General features: G+C 28.3%; 1 pseudogene; it reads right to left on the bottom strand.

Moving 5' to 3' along the window:
- Positions 1-3,664: 3,664 nt before the first annotated feature.
- LOC145969960 (uncharacterized) lies at positions 3,665-9,181 on the bottom strand (annotated as a pseudogene).
- Positions 9,182-10,854: the final 1,673 nt, after the last annotated feature.

Below are 10,854 nucleotides of genomic sequence, written 5' to 3'. Positions count from 1 at the left end.
TACAATTTAAAACAATTTAAAATAATTCAGTTTTGAAAGACATCTATATCTTTATAATTCTTTTTCAGAATTGAATGTTATCTGTTATTCGTGCAAGATTTGATATCGATAGAATATAGAACCCACAAATGGTATGTTAAGAATTATCGTTATATACGTATCTATCAGCAAAGTGTATTGCCAATGTGAAAATAGATTTTTCTTTCATATTCATTTCCTTGAAACACATTGATTTTTTTAACGAGGCAGAGCATTGGAAGAAGAGAAGAGGAAGCCGTTTACATTTCTTTCAAATGAAATGCGACTTGCGCATATTTTCCTTTCAATGATCTACTTATATTTGATTTTATTTATAATGTAAAGATTCTTAAAATAAAAACATTGAAATAAAATAATCATTAAAATAATAATAATAGTTATAGCAATAGTATACTATAGTATAACAATAAGCTCCACGCAAAAAACAATCTTGTTGAAATTTTATTTCATGTAAAATAGATTTTATTACTCTGTAAAGATAAATAATATAATAAATATAAAATATATATAATATATACAGGGTAGACCATTTATCTCAGAAACACTGCATTAAATCGAAAAATGTTTCAGATATAAGTTGTATGGCTTGAAGGGGGACATAAGATGGTACCATTGGTTTGACCTTAAGTGGCGTTGTCAAGGTCAAGGCAAGGTCACTTTGGATTTTTTAAATAGAAATTTAAAATCTCCCTATTTTTTATTACACATTCTTGTAGCTCATCTCGAGAGCTTTCCAAAACACTATAATTAAATTAGTTTTCATTAAGTACTTTCCGAGTTATGAGGCTTGAAATCATTTCTTAATTTTACATAAACCGTAAAATATCTTGTAAAATATTCTTTTTTCGATTATCTTACCTTAATACTTTTATGTACAAAATAATGAGAGGAATCAATTGGTGTAAAGAAAAATAAATAATTTTCTTATGTTTAATATATGTAAAAAACTACTGTAAAAAACCTATCTTCAAAATAGGATTATTTTAATCTACAAAATAGTTATTTTAATCTGCACAAAATAGTGTTATTTTAAACCGTAAAAAATTGTTCTACAAATTATTTTAATTTTGTGTAAAATTGTATATCCTACAAAAATAATGATATCAAAAATTGCGCTAAGTGAAAATAAAAACTTATAAAAATATTTTAATCAAAAAAAGTTATACAAAATAGTTGTTTTAATTTTCTACATTATATCCTAGAAAAATGATGATATCCAAAAATTACGCTAATTGAAAATAAAAACTTAAAATATTTTAACTAAAAAAAATTGTACAAAATAATTGTTTTAATTTCCTACAAATAATATTAAAAAGTTGCGCCAACTGAATAAAAATGTTCACTATAAAATATACATTTCTTTTTTATTTCCAATATTAAAAGAAAAATGATATTAAATGAATTGTAATATATCTATTATAAAAAATCGTTGAAAATATGAACAATCATATACATTGCAATAATCATATGCATATATCCTGAAAAATTTAATTAAAAAAAAAAAAGGAAATGATAATACAAAATACAAAATTAAAAATTATTAAAAAAATTAAAAATTAGAAATTAATAAAGAAATAAATAAAAATTTATATAAAAATTAAAAATTAATAAATATAAAAAAATTGTAGTTAAAAAACTTAGCGCTGCTAATTTCATTAGCACATTATTCAACGTAGCAGCGCTAAGTTTTTTAACTACAATTTTTTTATATTTATTAATTTTTAATTTTTATATAAATTTTTATTTATTTCTTTATTAATTTCTAATTTTTAATTTTTTTAATAATTTTTAATTTTGTATTTTGTATTATCATTTCCTTTTTTTTTTTTAATTAAATTTTTCAGGATATATGCATATGATTATTGCAATGTATATGATTGTTCATATTTTCAACGATTTTTTATAATAGATATATTACAATTCATTTAATATCATTTTTCTTTTAATATTGGAAATAAAAAAGAAATGTATATTTTATAGTGAACATTTTTATTCAGTTGGCGCAACTTTTTAATATTATTTGTAGGAAATTAAAACAATTATTTTGTACAATTTTTTTTAGTTAAAATATTTTAAGTTTTTATTTTCAATTAGCGTAATTTTTGGATATCATCATTTTTCTAGGATATAATGTAGAAAATTAAAACAACTATTTTGTATAACTTTTTTTGATTAAAATATTTTTATAAGTTTTTATTTTCACTTAGCGCAATTTTTGATATCATTATTTTTGTAGGATATACAATTTTACACAAAATTAAAATAATTTGTAGAACAATTTTTTACGGTTTAAAATAACACTATTTTGTGCAGATTAAAATAACTATTTTGTAGATTAAAATAATCCTATTTTGAAGATAGGTTTTTTACAGTAGTTTTTTACAGTTTTAAAATAACACTATTTTGGAGACAGGTTTTTTACAATAGTTTTTTACAGTTAATAATACACTATTTTGCAAATACATATACTGTTTTTTACGCGGACTTAGCACCTTTTTTTACCTTTTTTTTAAAAGGGTAATTTTTTTAGGGATATCACTCTTTTTTGTACTATATGTTAAACATCTTTAAATAAATGAGCAAAGAACCCGCCACCACCTCCGTCATATTTCATTAAAATTCGACGGTCCTCTTTGCTTACTATATAGATATTCAGATCCTTCAAACTTCTTTGCTATTCTTATTGCAAAAATAACGGATAATTACAAATCAATATGTCATTAGAAATCTACATTTATTATTCACAATTAATACTTATACATCCATTAATGAATAATCGTTGCTTTGCTTATCTAATTTATCATTGAATATATAAATGGAACGGAGAAAAAGTGAGTTATTTAATTCTATTTTTAATAGTAAGGAAAATAAAGACAAATTATCAAGAGACACGGTAGTGTTGGCAACTTACCTAAATATTTTTTCACAGTTCATAAATAATGCAGAATATGAAGCAGTCTTCACGAAATTATTGTTGATACATTACAACATTCTTTTATATGGGACTGATCGAAATACAATTATTAAATAATTAAATATTAATCACAAGTTAGATATTACATAAATATATTTTTAATAAAGAATTTTTTAACTGCTTCTTTATTTTATAACTTTCGATATATATTATTTACTAGCCATCTTCTGTAAAAAAAGTAAGTAAACATTTTTAGCACCTCTAGGCCACTGTCTTTTTTTAACTTGAGCATCATTAGCTTCGATCCAAATATTAGATGTTCCTTCTCTGCACATACTTATATAATAATCTTCATCGATACTTGAGCCATGATCAAATATAGCATTCATCACTTTATACAACTGTCCATCTATTAATACTTTAGTTGTTGGAATAGCACTCAAATTAAAGTTGTGTGTTGCTTTCATTAATTTATTATCCTGTGATAAAAATATTAAACGAATCACAACTATCTTTTTTGTCAATATTATTTCATTTTTTAATATTATATTACTTTCAGTACAATATTCACACGATTCATTATGCGACTGACACCAATGTGAAAACGTAATATTTAACAAATCATTAAGATTATAATTTTTCTTTTTCAAGTTATTAATAGGAACAGAAATAATAATATTATTATCAACAATAGTTTTTGTATTATCACAAGTTTTACACCGTCTAATAGAAGTTATTTGATGCCTCACCAAACTTTTTATACAATCATATTTTTCGCAAAGAGCCATAAAAAGATCAGATGCATTTCGTTTTACGGGACTTGAAAAATATTCTCCTAAACATTGTCGTATTGCGTATGTATTTAGATTACATATTCCATTTTCATATCGATGCATTAACACACGTAAAACATCTGATTTATCACAATTGGACAATTGCTGCCTAATGGCATTTAAATTCAATAAACACTGTAATACTGCATTTGCATAGCATGAAACCTTATCTGTATTTTGGAAAACCATGCATGACCCAAGCAGTACTTTGTCGAACATTTTGATCTAAACTTGATTTTTGAACAGAAGCAACTACTTTTGGTAACGCCCATAAAACATCTTTCACTTTGTAATACTGTTCCTTTGACATGGCAATAATTTCTGCTTTTGGTTTGTGTATCTGTTTTAGACGATTATATTCAATAATTGCGTCTTCGCTAGCTATTACCGATGAAGGATCGAAGTTAATTAAATATAATCCTTCTAAAGATGTTACTCGCGATAATGCAACGTAAGTTTGGCCACAATTAAATACAGAGTTACCAATGTCCATAATAGCACTTTGCAAACTTAATCCTTGGCTTTTATGAATAGTGATGCCGTAACTCAAAGATAATGGAAATTGTTTTCTGACAACGTACGCTCTATCCACTACCTCAAATTTAACACTTACTCTTTCAATTAAATATTCTAAACCTGATGGTAAAAGAAGTTTGATCTTTTCTACGTAATCATTATCTTGTACAACTGAAATCACTTTAGCAATTGTACCGTTTACAAGACCCAAACTAGCATCAATATTACGCCGTATCATAACTTTCGCTCCAATTTTAATTATAATTTTTTTCGAAAGCCCAGCTGTTCTAGAATTATCATCATCATTATTTGATAATACTTTTAATACTTTCTTTTTTACATATGAAATACAGTCAATCGTGTCTTCAGCAATTAATATTATTTCTTTAGAAACAATGCGGCTTAACATTGCATCATTGAGAACATCACACATATGACAAGTGGGTAGTAAACAAACGGTGTCTGATGACAGATTGTTAATGAAAGTACATAACTCATTTAATCTAGATTCGAAGGAATCAGCTTTAAAAGAAATTTTTTTATTTTCCAGAATCTTACAATCAGATTTTGTTAGTAAACCGATACGAATTCTCGACAATAACTCGCGGTAAGAGTCATCTCCTTGCTGGCGCATATTAATTGTCAATTCATCATAGTCAAATAATGTAGTCCATAAATTAACCGCATTTAAGGAACTAAGATATTTAGCAATTTTTTCATTTGATAAATGTTTAAAAATAGGATCATCTACAGGAGGTAGTTGAAGCAAGTCTCCAAATAAAAGAATATGCTTTCGACCAAACCAACCATCATCGCAATCACTAGTGTCAAATATTTCAGACAATCGAAGATGTATATACATTAAAGTCAAATTAGATATCATTGACACTTCATCAATTATAAAAAGAATAACATCTTTAAGATCTGCTCGTAAAACTTTCAATACATGATCAGATAGTTGTTTATATTTAGGAGTATGATCATGTTCAACGGGTAATTGAAGCAATCTATGAACTGTCAAACCATCTATATTAAATGCTGCTATACCAGTAGGTGCTGCTACAGCAGTATCTTTGTTGAGATTTTGTTTTATCCAGCATTTAATAGTCTTGATTAAGAAACTTTTTCCAGTACCACCTTCTCCGCTAACATATAATCGTAATACTGATTCATCTGACTCTACAGTATTGATAACTTTATCGAATACACGTTTTTGATCCGTATTTAATTTTGCTATCATTTCAGATACATCAATTTCGCGAACTGCTTTATCACCAAGATCTTTAAAATCTTGCATTGCTTCACCAGCCTCTATATTTTGAACACCTATCGGATTTTCAGGATCATCCTGAGACTGTTGTTTTTGTAAATCGTCGTCTAGGCATTGCTGAACTAACTGTTTTGCGGTTTCAAATGCTTTTTGCAATTCTTCTAATTTTTCATGATATCGCAACGCTTCTACAAGATGCAGTTTTTCTTTGTGAAACGATTCGGCCTAAGTATCGTCTCCGTTTCTAAGATCTTCTAATTTTCGCCATGGTTTAAACATAAGTAGTAACGAAAAGAAATAATTTTCTGGTTGTGTATTAACATTAACTTTATAATGATCAATAAGATATCCACGCTGTCGTCGCTTAAGATATTTACCATTATCTATTTTATAATACTCAACATACTTATTTTTAGGTTTGATCTTCGAGATATCATACCACTGTGCAAATTCATAAAGAGATATATTTTCTAGTTCATTTGGTCTATGTGGATAAAGATCATCTACTAAAGATGGATAAAATATATCTATAGATTCAGGATCAAGAGCTTCAATTTCCTTGCAGTTTTTTATTCTTTTACGTCGTATTTGGTTAACATCTAACCATTTGATAGTTGTATTTCGATCAGTTCCATACAAAGGAATACTTAACAATGTATCAGCAGCTTCTAGAGCTCCACATTCTCTATTATTCATAAATCGCAAACCCATATTCCAAAGACGACTTGCTAATGATTTGTTCTTATTATTTTCAATATTAAGAACAGAATCAGACAACTCACATTTTCCCGCTTTATTTATATATTTAGTAATGTACCAAGTAAGAAGCGATGATTTTTCACCAATAAATTGTATATCCATATTACCTTCCCATGCAGTAAGAAGAACAGGATTATAATCATTAATATTAACTTCATTATCCATTCGAGGAAGATCATAAAGCCTACTTTTATGTTTCAATTGTTTTCTACCTGCTATCGAAGTTGCCACATCTCTCATATTGAAAGTTTCAGTAACGGGAGGAAATCCAAAACGACATCGACGAATAACTTTACGTCCTACTTTTTTAGAGCGAAGACAATAATCGTTATGTTTATGTCGCTGATGCGTATCAACACGTTTATACAATAATGGTGAAATATTTTCATCTGGCATTTTGCAGCTTATATATTGTAAAATAAATTTGGAGACTTCTTCAATTGTAGATTCACCAAAAATCGGTGCATTTTTAATCCAAATTAATAAGTGGAAATGTTGTATACCTCTACCTTGGTATTCTCGTCGCCAAAAATAGTGCGTTACTTCTCCAATTGGATGATCTTTGGAGTTAATGAAGTCAAGCATTGCCCGAAATTTATTATCGAGAAACCTGGACGTTGATACAGAATCTTTAACAACAAGTACGCTAACGGATAAGGAAGCATCATGCCATCCATTTACTTCACGAATATATTCACCTAAATCTTCCCATAACCATTCACTCGGACTTAGTGTTAAAAACCATGTCGCAGGTCCGTAATGCTGCGTCATACACCTTAAATTACTTCTCGGTTTACGCCAATATTGTTCCGTATTTCGAAGTGTGGAAAATATTGTTGTTAGATCAGATTCCAACTGTTCTTTTGACATTGCTTCTAAATACTCTGCAGCCGTATAACGAACTTGAGGATTAGTTACATTCAATTTATGATAAATTCCACGGCTTAACTGACGCATATTCGCATTATTCAACAAATAAAATAAGTATTGTTGATTTAATCTGTACTGTGGATGTTTAGATGTCAAACGACATTTAATAAATTCATAATCATGAAGTTTAACTTCCCTAATCTCATGTTGTCCATTAATACCAAAAGGGTATAAATCTGGAAAACACATTAAATCTAAATCTTTTTCACGATTATCCAAAGGCGCATTCTGAATTTTTATCATTTGATACAAGTCTGTCGAAGTTTTATTTGCTTTCTTTTCATATAAGGGATAAATAGTATATTGTTCATAATAGCCGTCATTTTCATCAGTAACTTGAGTTAACATTGCCTTCTGCTGATCGTCTAATGTAACTTCTACATCATTTTTCGTTTCTTCTACCAGATTATTTAATGACTCATTGTCAGATTCGTCACCTAATATCGCTTCTGTCTCTTCCATTTGAAACTCTGAACTTTTTAATTGTTCTAAAATGTTTAATTCATTATGATCATTTGGCAGTATAATTTGGGAGTATAAAGCATTGTTGCGCTTTAACCACGTTAAAGCGTCAAATATTTTTTTAACATCAACCATCTCTTCCCAAATAATCTTTGATTTGGTCGGAATACCTCTAACTAAAATATATAATTCGTTATTAATATTTATTGGGTCAGTATTCAAACATAATTTATTCAACGTCTCCTGTAACGGAAGTGGTAAATGAAATGTTCTACCTTTAACTTTTTGTACCATTTGCCTTTGAGGCAACTTTTTATTAATAACAGTTCCCATTTTGACGACAGTTTGAAACGCTTTAGCTCTCTGTATAATCATTTTTTCAAATGTATTAAGAGATGATATTACTTTGGGTACATCATTTGTAAGAAGATTATTCAAGATGCAATACGCAGGCATTAAGCCTTTACGAAATTTACCTGCACAATAAGTACATATATATTGCGCATTATTTTCTTGTTGTTGTATATGTGCCATTAAACCTCTCCAACTTTGAATATTTATTTGTTCTCGAAGAATATTGACTTCAGAAACATTTCTCTTATAACACAATTTTTCGCATGATACGCAAGCATGCCGTGGTGTGTCTGTTGACCGCTTAACCAAGGCCTTAAACGCTTGATGATATTTAAAAATAATATCATCATCGCTCAGAATTGTATCTGCCTGTTGATGTTTGTACATATCTGCTTTTTCTTGTGCAGAAGTTACAATTTCATTTAATGTGTTTAAATCAGCATGAGTTAATGCTTCATCCAGATTATCCATCTTTCGATAAAAATCTGTAAGCTGATAAATTAAACGCTTAATATATCTTACTCGTGGAAAATGAGGCAATAATAGTTGAATTGGAAGAAACATTCCTTCGCAAAGTGTTAAATCAATATGGCAGCTACGCGTATGGCCCAATTTTTCATTTGAAATTTTCATAGTACATTTATGAATATTTTCTATCAATTTGGGTACATTCTTTAAAGTACATGTATTTATAGTTTCAAGAAATTTCTGATAACGATTAATTAAAAATGGATCGTCAGTTTTACATGAAGTATTGCACGACCACGATTTTTTCGCTTCTATTTCTATCAACGGTAATATATTTACTACTTGTCTTTCTGCATTCATTGCCAAAGGTTCCAATGCAGTTTTTATTAACGGTAGATTTGCTACTTTCTCTTCTGCATTCATTACCAAAGTTTCCTTTGAAGTTACATGACGATATGTAGAATCAATAAAATAGTTTTCAGATGAGGCTGTATGGCTGGATTCGCCACATAACACATTTAATTTCTCTTCAACTGTGGAACATTTTACGGCTTGAGTCAAACTTATTTCTGTTTTTTTTTTAATCAAAGATAACATTTTGTAAATATTACGAAGATAACTTCTTCTAACATGCATACACCAACGTACGATTTTTTCGGCTTTTAATCGTTTTTCGATATGATTTTTAATACCGAGTTTCTCAACAATATTTTTAGTAAATGTTTCTAAAGAATGCTGAAGTTTTATGGTGTTTTTCGACCAAAACTTTTCATATTTTTTTATAATTTTTTTTCCAACATCGTTATTTTTTATTGCAGATTTTTTATTTTTCTGATAATATCGTTTGTTATAAAGCCATTTGCGATTAGAATCTAATGCTTTTTGTCTGTCCTGTTCACGCTGAAAGTTTATAGAATAACGTATGCGTTTTTGTTCACATTGTCTTACAGAATCCTGTTGATATCGACATCGTTTCTTACGGCGATTATTTTCTACATCTTGTTGATATCGCTGTTATTGTTTAGTACGATTATTTTCTAAATCTTGTTGATATCGACATCGTTTCTTAAGGCGATTATTTTCTAAATTTTGTTGATATCGCTATCGCTGTTTAGTACGATTATTTTCTAAATTTTGTTGATATCGACATCGTTTCTTAAGGCGATTATTTTCTAAATTTTATTGATATCGCTGTCGCTGTTTAGTACGATTATTTTCTAAATCTTGTTGATATCGACATCGTTTCTTAAGGCGATTATTTTCTAAATTCTGTTGATTTTGACGCCGCTTTAATGCACGATTATTTTCTAAATCTTGTATATATTGATGTTGCTGTTTAACGCTACTATTTTCTAAATTTGTATATTGGATTGAAGGCAATTGTATTTTCATGCAACTATTGGTTATTTCTTCCTTAGATTGATTAATATCAGCAAGTTTTTTTAACTGATTTTCTTTTTGTTGCTTAGTTTCATCCTTTGTATATTGATGTTGCTGTTTAGCGCAGCTATTCTCCAAATTTGTACATTTGATTGAGAGGGATTGTGTTTTCATGCAATTATTGGTTAATTCTTTCTTAGATCGACGAATATCAGCAAGTTTTTTTAACCGATTTTCTTTTTGTGATTCAGTCTCATATTGCCGTATACTACGGGCACGAGCAGCTTCTATTTCTCTGAATTTTACTATTGCTAATGGAAGCACTTTTTGAGGAACATATCGTGGATCTTGAGGAAAATGTTCAATTATATTTGATTCAAAAATTTTTATCAAATGTGAACGCATTAAACTATGATTATATTTTACTCTTTCAGGTTTAATATTAAATAATAATGAAATCGCAAATGCTATTGCAAAAACACCACAATCGTTACCATTTGGTTGTTGTTGCACAGTAGGAAATCTAACAAGACATTTCTCAAAGTCATATGTTGGAAATAATCTTTTTAAAAATTGTTCATGATGCTTATGCAGTCTTTTAGAATTTAACGAATCATAAATAAATATATATTTTGTGTTATAGTAACTACATACCCAATATCCGTCAAACGGACCTAATGAACTATGCAATATTTGAATATGATTTTTATCTTTTGGCATAGATTGAATAGTATCAAGACACTGCACTCGCCAGGATTCGACAGGTGTATAATCTGAACAATTTTGTAAAAGATGACCAAAATGTTCCATATGAATGTCAGTTAACCAATTGCCTCGAATAATTATATCTTTTTCTCTAGGCATTAAGACTATTTGTTTGTTTATCTTTACAGACATTTTGTATATATAAAGTAAACGTTTTTTATACA

Source organism: Camponotus vicinus, unplaced genomic scaffold (genome assembly GCF_025532165.1).
Source record: "Camponotus vicinus isolate PSW18456_S1 unplaced genomic scaffold, iyCamVici1.0 SCAF_4, whole genome shotgun sequence".
Taxonomy (NCBI): domain Eukaryota; kingdom Metazoa; phylum Arthropoda; class Insecta; order Hymenoptera; family Formicidae; genus Camponotus; species Camponotus vicinus.
Note: the sequence above shows the minus strand (reverse complement) of the source record. Positions and strands in the feature narration are given on the sequence as shown.